Source organism: Garra rufa, chromosome 2 (genome assembly GCF_049309525.1).
Source record: "Garra rufa chromosome 2, GarRuf1.0, whole genome shotgun sequence".
Taxonomy (NCBI): domain Eukaryota; kingdom Metazoa; phylum Chordata; class Actinopteri; order Cypriniformes; family Cyprinidae; genus Garra; species Garra rufa.
In genome coordinates, this window is record NC_133362.1 from 39,018,038 (window position 1) to 39,035,853 (window position 17,816).

The window sequence follows — 17,816 nt, forward strand, 5'->3', positions numbered from 1 at the left end:
ACTCAATACTTACTTTATAACTCACAACTGTGAGTTTATATCACTCAATTCTGAGAAAAAAGTTAGAACTGCAAGATGTAAAATAAACTAAAATATTTTACGTTTTACTTTATTTTTGATCAAGTAAATAAGGCTTTAATGAGCATAAAAAGTATTTAAAAATCTTACAACCCAAAACTACAATGATAAACTACAGTATCTAGCTTGAAATTTCTTCCAGTAACATAGCACTGATGCATTTGACCCAAGCATGTTAAAATCCTCTTAGTCAAAAAAGTTTCTGCAATATTTTTTTTGTTAAAGCAGTCAAGTCCTGCTAAATGAAAGAGATCAGGCCTCACTAAGCTGATTCTGTATCTGATGCTACAATCTGTTCTCTGAACATCTGGCTACAACATGCAGTACGGATGAAACTAAATCAATATACTGTCATAGTCCCCTGCCCACCCCCTCAGCTCCATCACGGCCAGCGCTAAGCCACGCTAAGCACAGAGCGATCATCCTGCCCTGGCCTCTCTACACGGCTGGTGCCAGAGCTAAGCTCAGTTTACTCTATGGGCTGCTCGCTCTCTCTCTAAGTGCATGTGATGAGGGCTCCCTGCTGCGGGGCTCCGTTGCCACATCGGAAGGCGCCACAAACTGCGGAGTCCAAGATGCACAGACAGCGCTTATGACACACATGTGTACGCTAACATAAACACACGCAAAGACAGATGAACAGAATCCACACATGCACCATTATGTCCACAAACACACACTCCAGTTAAGGCCAGGGGTCCCCAACCTTTGTCTGCCGAACCCTTTAGATGTAAAGTATTTACTTGAAGTACCCCCTGAGAATATTTTAATACTTTAACAACATATCTGCATGTTCATGGTTCTTTGATGTTAGTTAATGGTCACATGGCATGCAAGTAATTTTCTTTATTTATAGATACACTCTTAAAACTAAAGATGCTTGAGCGGGTTCTTTAAGCGATGCCATAGAAGAACCATTTTTGCTTCCACAAAGAACCATTCAGTCAAAGGTTCTTTAAAGAACCATCTCTTTCTTACCTTTTTATAATCTAAAGAACCTTCTCTCGCACAAAGAACCTTTTGTGAAACAGAAAGGTTCTTCAGATGTTTACGGTTCTTTATGGAACCATTTAGACAAAAAAAAAAAAGGTTATTCTATGGCACTGTGAAGCACCTTTATTTTTAAGAGTGTAGACAGATGATGATCTGTATAATTTCTGATCTGTATAATGAGAGGACGTCAGTGAGCGGTGTTTCCCTGACAGTTGCTATGTTGGACACATGAAGGTGGCGTGTGTCCTGCCATTGGACGTAGATGGATGTGACACAGCTGGGGAGGGAAGGGTGAAGACGTGCTTTAGAATAGGAGGATTAGTGGCTCTGTTAGACTCCGTATGGAGCTCAATTACAGCGTCCTCTGCATCCAGTACCCAGAGGGGTGAAATTACATGCTCTGACAGGGTACAGTGCCTCAATGCTGGGGGTGAGCTGTGATGGATAACCACTGACCCAGACAGGGGTCACGTCTGTCAGATGAAAACCTTGGTAGCACTGGGTTCAATAGATGTTACTACACTATACATATCATTGTTACACGTGTTTAACCTTCATTATACAGACAGACACAGAGCATGTTTACACGTACATTGTTTTCTGATTAAGGTCCACATTCTGGTTAAGTCTTTATTCTGAAGGTTTGCATACTCTACATGAATATACAGTGAGGGAAAAGGGTATTTGATCCCCTGCTGATTTTGTACATTTGCCCAATGAAATGATCAGTCTATCATTTTAATGGTAGGTTTATTTGAACAGTGAGAGATAGAATAACAACAACAAAATTCTGAAAAACAGCTTTTAAAAAAGTTCTAAATTGATTTGCATTTTAATCAGTGAAATATGTATTTGACCCCTTCGCAAAACATGACTTGGTGGCAAAACCTTTGTTGGTGTTTCTTTTAGTTGGCCACCAGGTTTGCACACATCTCAGGAGGGATTTTGTCCCACTCCTCTTTGCAGATCCTCTCCAAGTCATTAAGGTTTCGAGGCTGATGTTTGGCGACTCGAACTATCAGCTCCCTCCACAGATTTTCTATGGGATTAAGGTCTGGAGACTAGCTAGGCCACTCCAGGACCTTAATGTGCTTCTTTTTGAGCTACTCCTTTGTTGCCTTGGCCATTCGTTTTGAGTCATTGTTATGCTGGAATACCCATCTACGACCCATTTTTAAACCCTGGCTGTGGGAAGGATGTTTTCACCCAAGATTTGACGGTACATGGCCCCATCCATCATCCCTTTGGTGCGGTGCAGTTGTCCTGTCCCCTTAGCAGAAAAAACAAAAGCATAATGTTTCCACCTCCATGTTTAACGGTGGGGATGGTGTTCTTGGGATCATAGGCAGCATTCCTCCTTCTCAAACACGGCGAGTTGAGTTGATGTAAAAAAAAAAAAAACTAGATTTTGGTCTTATCTCACCACAACACTTTCACCTAGTTCTCCTCCTACTTCTCACCAAGATACTTGACGATGGTCTTGTAGCCCATTCCAGCCTTGTGTAGGTCTACAGTTTTGTCCTCTGACATCCTTGGACAGCTCTTTGGTCTTGGCCATGGTGGAGAGCTTGGAATCTGATTGATTGATTGCTTCTGTGAACAGGTGTCTTTTATACAGCTAACAAACTGAGATTAGGAGCAGTCCATTTAAGAGAGTGCTGCTAATCTCAGCCTGTTACCTGTATAAAAGACACCTGGGAGCCAGAAATCTTGCTGATGAGAGAGGATCAAACACTTATTTCACTCATTAAAGTACAAATAAAAGTTTATAACTTTTTTGAAAAACATTTTTCTGGATTTTTTTTTTTTTCTGTCTCTCACTGTTCAAATAAACCTACCATTAAAATTATAGACTGATCATTTCTTTGTCAGTGGGAGGAACAACCGCTACAAGGGCATAAGTACAAAATCAGCAGGGGATCAAACTATTTTTTTCCTCACTGTATTTCACTCATTAAAATGCTAATAAATTCTGGATTTTTGTTGTTGTTATTCTCTCTCACTGTTCAAATAAACCATTAAATGCCATTTCACGAGTTCGCCCTTACATCTAATCTGCTTGAGCGAGTATTAAGCATATTTTGGCGTGCTGTCCTGGGGAAGGGTTCCGGGCCGGAATACAGGCCGGAACCAGAGAACTCCCCCTGCTAGTGTAGGATCGAAACAGATTAGAAGTGGGGAGTAGGGGTGGAGGAGGGATGCCAAGAAACTATCGCTGGATGGAGGTAAGACGGCTGGTAATATATATAGAGGATGCGCTGATTGAATGATTGGTTAAACAGGTTGCACCTGTGCCGAATGGGTTGATTATCTGATCGTGCTCCTCCTGAACCTTGTTTAATCAAACATCATTAAAATTATAGATTATACACCTTGCAGAATCTGCTAAATGTTATTTTACCTAAATGAGAGGGATTATACAAAATGCATGTTATTTTTTATTTAGTACTGACCTGAATAAGATATTTCACATAAAAGACGTTTACATATAGTCCACCAAGAGAAAATAATAGTTGAATTTATAAAAATGACCCTTTTCAAAAGTTTACACACACTTGATTCTTAATACTGTGTTGTTACCTGAATGATCCACAGCTGTTAGTTATTTATTTATTTATTTATTTATTTGTGATAGTTGTTTATGAGTCCCTTGTTTGTCCTGAACAATTAAACTGCCTGCTGTTCTTGTGAAAAATTCTTCAGGTGCCACAAATTCTTTGTTTTTCCAGCATTTTTGTGTATTTGAACCCTTTCCAGCAATGACTGTATGATTTTGAGATTCATCTTTTCACACCGAGGGACTCCTTCCTTTTGTTCACCGAATTGCCTGTTTGCTTGATTGTTTGTTTCTTTATTTTTGTTTGTGGGGGTGGTATAGTTGTGTATATTAAAATAGTTGTGTCATTTCTTATAGTGGATTGTGTTGGTCAATTACTTGTGTTGTTTATTATTTTTCGGGTAACATTTTAGTTTGAGCAGCAATTCTCACTATTAACTAACTATTAACTATGGCCTCAATAAAATTCTAATTTGTTGTTAATAGTTAGTAAGTTGTTAAGTTTAGGTATGAAGTGGATTCGTAGAAATAGTGAAGTATTCAGAAAGGCGCAGAAAACGAATAACGCATTCTACGGAGCCACTAAAGGGACACAGTTAGATGATTGCTAGCAGTAGCCTGTTACATTACAATGCATAAAAATTCACTTACCACATAAACAGAGTAAGGAGAGATGACTGATAGGACAATTGCAAATGATTTGCAGATCCTGAGCACCACTGACAAACATCTAATCTCGTAAAATGTGAGATAAAAGCATAAATACTGCCCCTCTATAGTGTATACCGAGAACGTGTGATCACAAATCTCGAAAGTGAAAGTAAAAAGCGAATGCGCATTCAAAAGCAATTTCAACGCACCGCATATTAAAGGAATGGTTCACTCAGAAATGAAAATTTGATGTTTATCTGCTTACCCCAAGGGCATCCCAGATGTAGGTGACTTTGTTTCTTCAGTAGAACACAAATATTTTTAACTCAAACTGTTGCAGTCTGACAGTCATATAATGGCAGTCAATGGGATCCACAGCTTTGAGAGTCAAAAAAACATACACAGACAAAACCAAATTAAACCCTGCGGCTTGTGACGATACATTGAGGTGTTAAGACACAAAACGATCAGTCTGTGCAAGAAAATGAACAGTATTTATATCATTTTTTACCTCTGATCTATCACAATGTTCAACTGTCCTGATCGCGTTTTCCTTCCATCTTGTATTTATTCCCTTTCCGAACATGGTATTTGGATTCGAGCACATCTCTAGGATTCTAAAATGGTAAAGTGGTAAGCAATATATAATCTGAATCTTGGAAGGATGTATTATGAAAACCATGTTATTGTGTTGACAGATTCATAATTGGAAAAATCACCTAATTCTGTTTCATTTTTAAAACTTTACAAGGCCATAGCTGAAGAAACGTCTTTGAATATAAAAGTGGTTCTTCGTGATTCACCGTAAAGATCTCCCGCTGGCTCACATCATTACACACTGACTACAGTAAGTGGTCTGATCTGACAGGATTCATCTTGAAGTCCCCTCTGAGCTGGATAAGTGGAAACACACTCAAAGTTCAGTCAACATGAACACACACTCCATACGCCTATGAATGAAACCACAAAGTCCTGCTAGTGTGATTCAAAACGAAGCATTGGGGGAAAGGCTTTTGTGTGTATTCATGAGTGATATGGTGCGTTTGGCTCGGGAATTGTACGAACTGAGCATCTGATTAACATTTCAGATGTGTTTAATTTTAGTTTTATATATAACAAGACTTGAAGGATCTTTGCCGACCACATCAGAACTCAATAATCAGCAGAGCCAGCTGACCTGGGCTAAGTCTGATTATACGAGCTCCTACGTGTGCGTGTATCCGAGGGCAGGTCTCATAACACTGGGATGTGGAAGCATTTTATTTGGATAGTCCCTCCAGCGGATCTTCCTATAAATGTCTAACAGACCATCTGTTACATGTGTGAAGTGTCAGCAGTGATTCTGATGATGAGCTACAGTTCAGTATATACTCAAATCTTTGAAGCAACACCCAGTTTCATATTTTGCAAATGATTCATAAAGTCGTAACTGACGATAACAGCTAATACCGAGTTTCCTTGCGGGAAAAACAGATCCGTCTGGCTGGGGAATTTTTTTTTTCTTTCTGTCAAATGCAAACACATGCAGATCATCCGTGAATGTGTTTTGAGTTTTGAATCTTGTCTTTCTTCCAGTATGTGGACTCCTGTGGCTGGTAAAAGCAGGGGCTCATGGGAAGGTTAAACAAACGAGTGAGTCAGCTTTCAGTGGGGTTGAGTTATGATTCTGTTGTGTTGCTTCATTAAGATGTTTGTCATAACAGGCCAGCGATGCGTCTTTTTTATTATCTACTGTACCTGCAATTAAACTTGACAAAGCCAAATGGGTTGGTAAATGTTTTTTTAAAGAAGTCTCTTCTGCTCACAAAGCCTGCATTTATTTGATCCAAGGTACAGAAAAAACATTAAAATTCTGAAATATTTTTACTATTTAAAATAACTACTTTCTATTTGAATATACTTTAAAATGTAATTTATTCCTGAGATCAAAGCTAAATTTTCAGCATCATTACTTAAGCCTTCAGTGTCACATGATCCTTCAGAAATCATTCCAATATGCTGATTTGCTGTTCAAGAAACATTTATTATTATGATCAATATTTAAAATAATTAAGTACATCTTTTCAGGATTCTTCGAGGAATAGAAAGATCCAAAGACCAGCATTTATCCAAAATAAAAGCTTTTGTAAAATTATACACGATACCATTTAAAAGCCTTTATCTAGCAAGGATGCTTTAAATTGATCAAAAGTGATGATAAACACATTTATATAATGTTACAAAAGATTTTAATTTCAGATAAATACTGTTCTTCTGAAAAATTCCACTCAGCTGTTTTCAACATAATAACAATAAAAGACAAAAAAAACAAAAAAAATTAGCATTGAAATCACAGGAATAAATTACATTTTAAAATATATTCAAATAGAAAACAGTTATTTTAAAAAGTAAAAATATTTTAGTATAAATAAATACAGGCTTGGTGAGCAGAAGAGACTTCTTTAAAAACATAAAAAACATTAAAAATCTTACTGTTCAAAAACGTTTGACTGGTAGTGTATATACATAATCAGTGAAACATGCCTTTATTTTGTAATATTACACATTTGTTGTACAGTAGAATTAAAACATTGCTCTACCACTGCTGCATTGTAAGCACCTCAAATTGTATCACACTACTGTTGATGCGATCTTCCGCAACATTTTGTACATCCTCATAATATTTGCACTTCCTCTGCATCTGACTGGCACAGTGTCTAGAAACTTGGATTATGCACAAATATAACATTTGCATTGCGTTGACCTCTGCATTGATTCCTCTAAAGCCTATGATTGGTAACACTTTATAATAAGGTGTCTTGTGTTAACATTAGTTATTGTATTAACTAACATGAAGAAACAATGAACGATACATTCATTACACTATTTCTGTCATGACAACTCTCGGAAAAGTTTAGCATGGTAATGGATATGACGGTGTTAATGTATTTGGTCTTGGCAGAATAGATCTGCTACGCCGCTGCTGCTGAATTGCTGCAGCTGTTGGTTATTGCTGTAGTTGTAGATTATTGCTGCTGCAAGCAAGTACAGAACTTGCTACTGCCAAAGCATATGGCGATACGGTGCTGTGAGTATTTAAGACATACTGCTGCTGCACAAATAGCACCGAGCAGGTTTATTTATATTTATTCATAATATGATTATATTTATTCATTATTATATTTATTCATAATATGAATAAAAAGTGAATTTCTTAACAAAAAAGCTTCAAATGTGCAATGTTTGTTTGGAAACAGGACAGAAAGAGGTTTACATATCTAAAAGAGTGGCTTACTATATAAATGAGGTTATTATAATTGATGCAATGTTATGGAACAAATGGCAACATTCAACTAACAACCGGATTTCACTGTAAATATTCCCAGACCTTCTCCATGAACGATTGACCCATCAAGTATCTCACAAGACTAGTGCGTTTCCGATGTATGCCATGGCATTTAACCTCGTACATGTGTGTGTTTGAAGACGAGTGTGTGTGAACGCTGGAGAATCACTTATTTGCTGCATTCCTGCGGGCAACTGCAGCAAGGAAGGATTGCTGGGAAACTGCGAGTGTGTAAACACACAGTAGCCAGGCTGATTCTCACCCTACTGACACCACACTGCCCTCCTTTGACACTGGACAGGACATGCCTCATCTGTGTGTGAGCGACTGAAACACAGCCAAAATAACAGACTTATATAAGAGAGAATGTAATCCAATGTTCTCTCTAATTTGTGTTCTTGCTGAGCAGAAACACAAAGTTTACCAAATGCAGTGTTCACTGGACCAGAAATGCTTTTAAAATTATTAAATGGAGAACAGTTAATTTCTGATTTTATTAGGATATTTACGAAGCCAAACGTAAAGCCAAATGGTAAAAAAAAAAAAAAAAAAAAAGTGAGACAGTAATATTGTAAAACATTAATACAATTTAAAATAATAAATGTAAGTTTTTTTTTTTTTTCATTTTTCCTGGGAATTGTCAACATCGTTACTCCAGTCTTCAGTGTCACATAATTCCTCAGAAATCATTTTAATATGCTGATTCTATCAAGTATTACTGGTGCTCAATTATTAGGGGCCAAGCAGGTGCGAAGGTACCTATTGTATACACTGGCGTTCCTATTTTTTTTTTTTATTGTTCCGTTTCTTCCATACTCGAGTCTATGGAAGCCCATATAACCACTTGCGGGAAAGTTGTGTAATTTGGTACACAGATAGAGGACAGTCTTAACATTAACCATAGCAAGTTTGGAGTCTCTAACTCAAACTCTCTAGCACCACCACTTGTCCAAAGTCTTACATGTCTATGCTAATAACTTTTAAACCATAAGGTCTAGAAAGGGTCGAATGAATCCGTAAGGTCAAGTTTTTTTGCTATTTTCAACAGTTTGAAAAAAATACTTTTTTGAACTCATCCTAGACGGTTCAGCAATATTGGTTATATCATCTTTAGACCATGCTGGCAAAATTTTTTTAATTCAAGTTGATTAGTCAAACCGTTCTTAAACGTGTGAACAAATTTGACAAAGAGCAGCCAAAAATGGATGTGAGGTTAAATCTCCACAACGGTTTGGTGTATTGAGACCCAACTTGGTGTGTGTTATAACAACCATGACCTGAGGCTACCTGCACAGTTTCGGAAAAGCGCCACCTAGTGGTCAGGAGATATACATTTTTATAAAAATATATATTTTTCCTTATAACTCCTGAATGGTTTGCCAAAAAAAAAAAAAAATAATAATAATAATAATAATAATAATTCTAAATCTCTTTAGATTTGGTGCAGCATGCCGAGTCGAAGTTATAAAGAATTTACCAAAAATGCTAATAATGTTTGAATAAATTGAGCTATTCTAATAGCCTGGAAAAATCCAGACCCTAATCTATTAAGATTAAGGGTCTGGGATCAAGCAATGAAAACTGCCTAACTCGAGGGGCGACACCAAGCATGCTTTTGAAACTCTAACTGCACGCAATTGGATAACGCCACGACCAATCACAACAATACATGCCTAGCTACCAGCAGAGCTAAATGATGTTTCATTAACAAAGTTCGGGAGAAGCGCGTCAGATGCTTAGCGTAAACATCACAAGTCAATCAGCGCCATAGGTTTAAATACAGCTGACTCACCTCAATTCACTCGATGGTTTATCAGTAAACCTCCACCACCCCATCTCATCACTCCGAGTTCTCGCTACTTCTATTGGGGGGTAACGCACTCTGGGTTCGGGCCACTCCCGAGCTCGGAGCCCTTCACCGGACAGCACGCCAAACATGCACTACTATTCTCCAGCTAATTATATGTAAGCGTGAACTCGTGAACTGATAGATTAAACTCTTGCCGTATCCAGTCGGCAAAACAGCAAAAACGTCCTTCTTGCAAAGGAACGATTCGAGTTTTCGGTTTTCTGTTCCTCTTTTATATGGAAAGCCAAGTCTAACTCGTTCATTGTAGCGGCCAAAGCCGTTTCAAACAACTTGTTGTTCATCTGTAGCGACAGCGATCTTTCAAAGTTTACTATATGATTCGGACGTCGCAGCGCTGTCATCATCAGCTTAGCTCGCCTCTGGCCCGCCTACATCAGATACACCGATTTGATTGGTTCCCACAACTGCTTACGTATTGCAGTAACCTGCATCATTGCTCGATGCCAGAGTGTCTTGCAGAGACAATTCAAATTGTGCTCTCACGAGACCTCTGGATTTCCAGGGTACTATTCTAATACAACTGGTCTTAATGTTCTTTTGGTCATGCCGAGAACATGGATACCAATTTTACCATAGTCAGTCAAACTTTCTGTTCGCCATTTTAATTTATGTTGAAAACCTACTTTTCTCAACCCCCCTAGATCATTGGTCCAATTTTCACCAAATTTCATTCAGATCATCTTCAGACCATGCTGGCAAAAAATTATGGATTTCATGTCGATATATACGAAACGGTTATCATTTAACACATCAATGGATTTGCAGGAATGGTGCCACACTACATCTGAGACTGTATCTCAGCAAGGCTTTGACATATTGACACCAAACTTTGTAAGTGCTAGTGCAATTGTCACCTCACACTGACAACGCCTCATAAATGTGGTCACAGCGCCACCTATTGGTCAAAACTGAAAAACCATTAATTAACCATCAATAATTACATTTTCAAAAATGCTTATAATTTTTAATTACATTAGCCTATTGTAGTCAAACTGGTCTCAAAATATCCCTTGAGTCCTGTCGAAAACATATATACCAATTTTATATACCAAACTTCCTGTCCGCCATTATGATTTACGCTGAAAACTTTTTTCGAACTCCTCCTAGACCAATGGTCCGATTTTCATCAAAATCAAGTCAGATCATCTGCAGACAGTGCTGGAAAAAAGTTGTCATCATACACAGAACACACCGAATCAGTTTGATAGCAGCGCCACCTATTGGTCAAAAGTGATAACCCGTTAAATCATATTACTAGTGGTATGATTTTTCAGACATTTTGACTAACATTATGCTAAAATGGCTTTAGTTATTCATTTTTGCAGTTTTTCTGATGCTCCATGCTATGCTTAGCACCTCAGTTTGCCTCTGTTGTGCTTGGCCCCTTAATTGCTGCTTGCAGCTATATTTGACAATGTTCTTATTATCCATGTTTAACAGTTTTCACTACTTAAACTTTTTTGAAAACCAAAATACACATTTTAAGGATTCTTTGATGAATTAAAAGTTAAAAAGAACAACATTTTGTTTTTTACTGAAAACTTTTGTAACATAATACATGTTTATACGGTCACTTTTGATAAGTCATCAATGAGTCCTTGATTTTATTTCAATTCTTACTCTTACCATTTGAATGGTAGTGTATCACAGTTTCCAAAAAAAGTTCAGCAAAAACGGTTTCAACGTTGATAATAAGAAAAGAACAGCAAATCAGCATATATGAATGATTTCTGAAATTGTAAAAAATAATGTATCAAACAAATGTAATCTTAAATGTACTAAAATATAAAAATGTGGGAAAAAGTTGATTTTGATTGGTCAATTGCAGATATTCAACTGCATATTTCTGAATAATGATGAATACCAAGAGTAATTCTTGCTCATTCAGGAGACTGATGCTTACTTAGCTGTTCTCATATTTCTCTGTGCTCTCTGTGTGACTGTGTTAACTAATCTGATTTTTTTGTTAAACAATTGGTCATTATCGCAAAATAGACTGAAACGAGCATATCTGCAAACCATTTACACTCTTTCTTTTCCACAGCCCTAGTGCATTTGTTCACCAGTTTATCATTTTTATGACTATATAGAGACTTGAACATTGACATGCAAATAGACAAGAAAACCCAAAGCAAACAGTGACTCATGCAGCTCCTGTGAGTCTTTATGACGCATGTCTGTGAGAGCTCTGAGGGGCTTCTGAAAGCCCGCCAGTCATTGTCTACAGTCAAACCAACTAACTGAGCATTCATCCAAATGTGCTTGAGGACATGTACTATATGCTAAATCATCACTATAGAATTATAGGATTGATATGGCAAATGTGCAAATTATGTGGTCTGATCCCCTTATTTAAGGCTTGAACCTCCTAAATGGAAATCAAAACAAAAACTTGGCAGATTTCAGGTTTTTAGGATCTTTGGACAATAAACAATTTTGGTTTCACCAAAATTGTCCAAAGTAAAATCCTGGTCCAGAAGCAAAACCAGTTGAGAACCAGTGGACTAACATACAAAGGCATTGACGAACTGTTGACTGGGGTGAATTCAAATGATATGCATAAAATCTGTGGGCGTCACAGTCCCATTTCCTATGTGTCGCGAAGCCTTAGTTTGACTAAGGGTCTGGAAGCACATGAGAGTGAAAGCATGTGTGTGTGTGTTTGTGATCTGTCCGACTCCTCAAACTGCCTCTGACGTTGCCAAGTCCACTTTGGCAGGCAAAGCCGAGAGAGTGGGGCATGCTGAGAAACACGTTGGTGCTGGTTTTGATTGGCCATGGAGAGATTGTGCTCATTGATTGAACCAACGTTTTGATGATTCAGTTGATGTAAGTGAAGTGAGGACCGAGGAGTCTTGATTCACAGCACGTTTCAATGACTGGTCAGAGCATTTACAGAAAGTGTCATAAAAACCACCAGTTCCAGCACAAGATGGTTTTCACCAACTCAAGCCATATGTAACCTACACTCTTAAAAAAGGTATGAAACTGTCACTTTGTACATTACCTACCCCTAAATGGTACATATCAGTGCCTGAAGTGTACAGTGCATTTCACTAATATTGGCACCCTTGGTAAATATGAGCAAAGGTGGCTATGACAGTGAATTTTCATAGTTTATCCTTTTTATCTTTCATTAAAAAAATTCACACAATTCCAACATTTCATTGAAGTAAAAATTGAAAGTCAGGTTGAAAATCTCATTATAATATATATATATATTTTCTCTATTTCACGTTGGTCACAATTATTGGCCCTGAGTTTTTTTCTGTTTTGCCTGATGAATTTGGAGAACACCTGAGAAGAGATCAGAGACAATTCTTTCATCCAGATTCTCTCCATATCCTTCAGATTCTCATCTCCATGTTGGTGCATCCCACTCATTTTCTATAGGGTTGAAGTGAGGGAACGTCTCAGGTTACGTATGTAACCCTAGTTCCCTGAGAATAGGGAACGAGACACTGCGTCCTCTAGAGGGCGCTTTTGGGGAACGCTGCAGCGTGCCTCGAGTCTGAAGAATGCATAGAAAAACTACATGAAATGGCCGGCGCCAGCGTATGACGTCACCGCGGCGCGTCAGTCGCTGCCGTTGCGTCACTACCGGGCGACCATAACATAAAAGAGGCGCCCGTGCAACACAATACATCTTCAAAGTCTGAAGCTTTACCGTCCGAAGCATGGCGAGGAAGCCTAGAGGACGCAGTGTCTCGTTCCCTATTCTCAGGGAACTAGGGTTACATACGTAACCTGAGACGTTCCCTTCCGAAGGGAACTCTCACTGCGTCCTCTAGAGGGCGCTTTTGGGGAACGGTATACCAACACTGCCATGCTGAGGGGAGTGCATGCTAAGCCAGCGAGCACTAAGCAACAATTCTGAGAGGAATTGCCCCTACTAGGACGTGGTGACGGCTGTCAAAACGTTATCCCTCCCGGCCAGAGGCCTGACCTGTTACCCACTTACAGACTGGGTAGAACCCAGGGCACAGCTCAGGCTTGGAATTATAGTAATTCCTTCTGAGGGAAACGGCTAAGCTTCGATGGAAACTTAGACTTGTCAGAACCAGAAACTACCGCAACATAGGGCCTAGTTCCCTCAGGAACTGGCTCCCATAAGAGGGCAGAAACCTGTCCTGGGTCCGTTCAAAGGGCCACTAGTAGTGGCGCGCCCCAATAGTGGATGGTCAGCAGACATCAGCTAAGATATCAAAGGAGTCGAACCCAGGGAACCGGGGTTGTAAGCCAACTTCAATAGATGGGAACAAGGCAAAGCGTGTGACCCATACCAAAAAAGGATTTAAAAGAGGAACTCAAACTTGGTGGGAACCTACCAACACGTGGATTTTATAGAAGTGCCCCAGGTGTGTGTGCACTTACCACACTTGTGGTTTTAACTGGAAGACGCCCAGGCATAGCGTGGGACGCTTACCGACATGATCGGATTTAAGGGGAGTGTTTTCCCAGGGGGTTTCACTATCAGCTCCATGCCGTCTGAAGAGACAGAAAGGGTATGACCCTGATGGTGAGGGGATTGCCACACTAACCCTCCCCTGGACAGAAGCTCGCAAGCTATCTGTCAACAGAGATGAACATGGAGCTGAGACCATCCTGAAATGGTGGACGATAGTAGAGGACAAAAATCCTGACCCTGATCCACAGGGAGGATCGCTTCTCCAGAAGGGGGCACTGCTGTCTTTTAGGGAACCCTTAATGAAAAGGGGGGAAGCGTGCACAGCCCGGTCCACGCGACCTGTATGAAGGTCTGGCAATCTCACGAAGGTGGGTTGGCGCTCATAGAAGACCCTTCCCAGAAGGGGAGCTGCACAACCGAACAGGAGCGAATGCTCTCACTGTTACCCTTCATAGAGGGGAGCATACATCCAGAATAAAGGCTGGAGAGTAGAAACCTGAAGCATGAAGGTCAAGCTCCTACCCTGGGAAACAGGGAGGAGAACTTGGCCACCAAGGAGTGGTGCTCTTATAAGTGAACCCTGGAAAGGGGGCACGCCAACATCCTTGTAGCAGATTCATAACTCTCAAGGGTCTGTCCCTGGTAGATTCCTACCCTCAGGAGGGAGGAAACATTCCGTCCTAGGAAGTTGCTCTGAAGGAAACCCTGAATTAGGGGAGGTCAGGTCCGTTCCAGCAATCCTGCGCACAGGGAGGAACGCGAGCTCTTAACCTTAACAAAACCCATTCCTCAGAAGGGGGAGCACTCAGTCCTGGGAAGTTGCTCTGAAGGAAACCCTGGATTAGGGGAGCTCAGATATGTTCCAGCAATCCTGCGCACAGGGAGGAACGTGAGCTCTTAACCTTAACAAACCCTTTCCTCAGAAAGGGGAGCACTGTTTGCCTTGAAAGTTTCTGGGAAGCTCCGGAATGAATAAGGGCAGCTTCCTAGTTCAGACACTTCGTAAACCTTTCCTCAGAAAGGGAAGTGGAACTAGGCCTGGGGGGCGAGAATCGATCCTAGAGTGACGGCTTTCTAAGGTGTTAAACACCGAAAGATGCTCAAACCCTCTTTAGGGGAGACATTCGTCAGCCTGGGTGTAGATCCTACATCAAGTGCTGCCTCAGCCCTCAGGCTTAGAATGAGGCGACTTGAAGAGAGTCACAAAGTGGCACTCAGATTTACATAAAAACCCCTTCCTCAGAAAGGGGAGCGCACACCAAATGGACCGAGAATCAAGACCCCAGCTGGAAAGCATGTCACCAGGTGGAGCTCAAATAAGAACCTTTTCCGCAGAAAAGGGAGCAACCAAACCTGCTCCGGGTTCGCAGCGAGCACTCCGGTCTGCTGCACTCCTATTCAAGTGAACGCCTGTCTCAACAGGTGTAGACACTCAGTTTCCATGGAAACCGTATTTAGGAGAGGACACGAAGCGGATCCTCGCACGCAGGCCGTCTGCAACAGAGTTAAACATACTAGTGCAATCTTAACCATAAATATCTTAAGATGCTTACCTAGGGAGAAAGGAAAATTTCCTTTTGCTCGTTTAACCACTGAAGGGGGAAGCCTGATAGTGCTGGAACAAGTGTTGTGTAGACGGACACCACCATACAACCGTTTGAAGGGAGGGGTGCTCCGTCGAGATGTTTCCACCTTTTTCTGAGGGAAAAATACAACACGCAACCTAACCCTGCAGGCAACACGCCTATCCAGCCATAAGGGGGGGCGTAACTAGGGAGTTATGCTCCTGTCTCAATAGGGCATAAGTCTACACTAGGCCTGCAAAGGACAGCATAACCATATCAAGGGCAAACCCAGGAAAGACTTAGGGAGCTTACCTTGAAGAGGACAAGGTCCTATGTGTAATGTATGCTGTAAGGGTTGGTTTACCGCACAGCCTGTGGAGTGGAGAGGGCAAAACACTGCCGTAACCTTAATCCATAGGATCAGAGGGGGGCGTCTGCCGTAGACTCGTCGTATTTCTTCTGTGGAGAGAGAAAACATACACAGGCCTGAGACAGTATGAAGTTCCTTCAAAGTAAAAAACGGATCATACTCACCCATTTAAGAGCATCCTGCTTCATAGAAAGAGGCGGGACTCTCCTCAGAGACCGCCTGATTCCAGACCATCAGTAAATTAGGGTTCTATACAGGTAGAACCACCAAAGAACATCATAGGTCCGGGGAGTGCAGGAAGCTTAAATGGCGACAGGGGAATTAAAATGGCGACCCGACTGGACCGAGGGAAGGAGAGGTTTTATTAGGTATTACTCTGACCCCTGCGAGAATTTTGTCTCGCTTGGATGACTTCCCTTAAATCCTGTCTGCCACCTCTCGATCCGCGTCGCCTCCTAGACCTGCTCGCAGGGGGAGGAGGAGCGCGGGATGCAACACTAGCCTTCTGCACCTGCCTCTGTTCCTCAGAAGGAGGCGGCGCAGGACCCCTGTGGTGTTCGGGCTGAGACCTGGGCCTTCGAGGGATAAAGGACTTGAAGGCAGCTGAGCGCGTCTTCGCTTCTCTGAACTTTTCAACCACCATCTCGACGGAGGCACCGAAAAGCTCAGATGGCGAAACCGGTGCGTCGAGAAGAAAGCCCTTCTCTTTCCTCCCGACATCAGCCAGGTTCAACCACAGATGTCTCTCCGTAGCCACCATAGCCCCCATGGCCCTGCCCATATGGGTAGCGGCCTGCTTGGTGGCACGGAGAGCGAGATCCGTGGTGCGACGGAGCTCAGCCACCTGGTCAGGGGAAAGACCCTGACCGTTGTCCAGGTCTTTCAGCAGATCGGCTTGGTAGGCTTGGAGCACTGCCATGGTGTGCAGTGCACCCACCGCCTGACCTGCTGCTGCATATGCTCTGCCGTTCAGCCGGGATGTTAATTGCAGGGCCGGAGAAGGCAGAGAGGGAGTCTTGAGAGAGGAGGCCCGCCCTGTGGAGAGATAGCAGGCTAGCGTCTCTTCCACAGGGGGCATCTTCTCATAGCCGTGGTCACGCAATCCCTCGATATTAGCATAGTTCGCCATAGACGAACTATGAATGCGCGCCGAGTACGGCTTTTTCCAGCCCTTCTCGATCTCAGTATGAAGATCGGGAAGGAATGGGAGACTCACCGGAGCTGGGTGGTTATGGCCTGAAAGATACCGCTCGTCGAGGCGACCCCGCGGCGTTATCTTTCTAGCCCGCTTCCACGGCAGGTCGAGCCTGGCCGTAGCGCGGTCCATAACCTCCAGCAGCTCTTCATATGCAGGGCAGGAAGGTAGAGAGGATTCAGCCTCAGCGTCTTCATCCATCTCTAGCACTTCCTGTTCTTCTTGGGTGGAACCCAAAAGAGCACTTGCTCCTGGATCTGACGACGTCAGCGATAACGCATCATCATCAGCTAGGAGCCTGTCATCGTCTCCGGCTGGCGAGAGAGAGAGACCCTTCTCAAGTTCGTCAGCCAGTTCCACTTGCGAGCCCCACGAGCTCAGTTTCCTCCGTGCCTCGGCAACGGCAGGACCCGAACCGCGAGGGGCAAGTGAATGCTCATCTTTCCTCAGAAAGAGAGACAGACGAGACCGGAGCTTCTTCATAGGGAAGCGCTCACAATGTACACACAATGCCCCCTCAAGGACATCGCGTGTGTGCTCTTCGCCCAAACAGAATACGCAAAGCTCATGTGTGTCATCAGGTGTCAAATAACGAGGACACGGATGAACACACCGCTTAAACGACTTGCTAGTGCTTGCCATGATAGTAGTTTAAAGAAAGGATTCTTACCGTTTCTTCCAATGCACATCCAAACCGGGAAAGCTGAAGACAGCGAAGATGTATTGTGCTGCACGGGCGCCTCTTTTATGTTATGGTCGCCCGGTAGTGACGCAACGGCAGCGACTGACGCGCCGCGGTGACGT